Genomic DNA, 1,545 nt, shown 5'->3' with positions numbered 1-1,545 from the left:
GTAATTGCTCGCGTTCCGTCTCGCTGTCGCTCTCTGTACTTCTGGCAAGCACACGCGCCCTATAGCAAAAACCTCTCTTAAAAACAAACAAACAAAAATTTCAGGGCCATCAGGTGGCCTGGTGGTTAAGGCACTGGACTCCCACATGACTAACCATGGTTCCAGTCTCAGACTAAGCAGTCAGGCACATATGCATGCATGCCCCATGCATGCATTCTCTCTCTCAGGAGAGAATAAAAATGAAGGGATTGTATCATGGCCAACCCTCCTGGGGAGAGGAGGGTGATTTTTTTTTCACTTTCTCTCTCTGTCTCTCTTCAAGAGCACAGGTGCCCTTGGTGTAAACCTTTTTTTTTTTTTTTTAAAGACATTTTATTATTTACATAACCATTTTTACTTTCTCTTAAAGATAATTTTGGTTTTAGAAAGGCTACCATGGGAGGCAATAGCATGGTAAAGATGGCTGGATCCGACATGGCTGATTGCACGGTTCAAGACCCAGACCTAGCAGCTTGAAAATCATTCTGGACACATGCATGCATGTCCCAAATCCCAAGAAGAGACTTGAGGAAAAAGGATTGCAGAGTGGCCATCTGCCCTGAGGTGCTTTTTTATTCTCTCTCTCTCTCTCTCTCTCTCTCACACACACACACACATACACACACACACACACACACAAGAAGAAGAGAAAGAAAGAAAGAAAGAAAAAGAAAAAAAGAAAGAAAGAAAGAAAAGGTAAGTTGTCAGTCTTTTGTTTATTTTTTTTTAACTTATTATACACTAAATAAAGGTAGGACTGAAATTGACATGGGTGGATCTTTATGTCCCAAAATGTTCAGAAAATGACTGCTTCTCTACAAATGGATGCGACTGCTTGCTGTTTATTTAACTTCAGCAAGAGTTTCCTATTCAACCATGCTCATCCTAAATCCTACTTCTTTCAGAAAGTCCTCGCCAACTCCGGACACCTGACATCTCTCTTCCTGGTCCCATCTGTAAGATGTTTTCTGCCCATTATTTCTCAAGTGCAAGCCACTGAACTGTCTTCACAGGAAGCACCTGGAATGGTTGTTAAGCAAGATTTGATCATTTTCTTGAATAAAGGAACAACATGAAAAGGAATAACTCACCAGTTCTCATTATAGCCTCATCATTTCGAAATGTCTTAATTAAATCCTATTTCTATGAGTCAAGGAAAAGAACTATTATATTCTTTTCAGATTCTTTATCACCATTTGTGAATATGCATATATTCTAGTACTTTGCTTTAATATCTTTTCTATATTTAAAAGGTTGAAACTCTTGGGTTTCATTCCAGGCCTAATTAATCAGAATCTCGGATATAGAATATGGTAGTCTATGTTTTCAACTAACACCCTAGATAAATTAATGTGTACACTGTTTTTGTTATAAAAAAGAATACACTTTTTAGTCATTTTTATAATCATTTTCTTTTTTTTTTTTTTTTTTGGGCGGTTTTTTCTATAGGGCACGTGCCCTCACCAGATAGACAGAGAGAGACATAGAGACAGAAAGCGAGAAATC

Source organism: Tupaia chinensis, unplaced genomic scaffold (genome assembly GCF_000334495.1).
Source record: "Tupaia chinensis unplaced genomic scaffold, TupChi_1.0 Scaffold000018_1, whole genome shotgun sequence".
Lineage (NCBI taxonomy): Eukaryota > Metazoa > Chordata > Mammalia > Scandentia > Tupaiidae > Tupaia > Tupaia belangeri.
Note: the sequence above shows the minus strand (reverse complement) of the source record.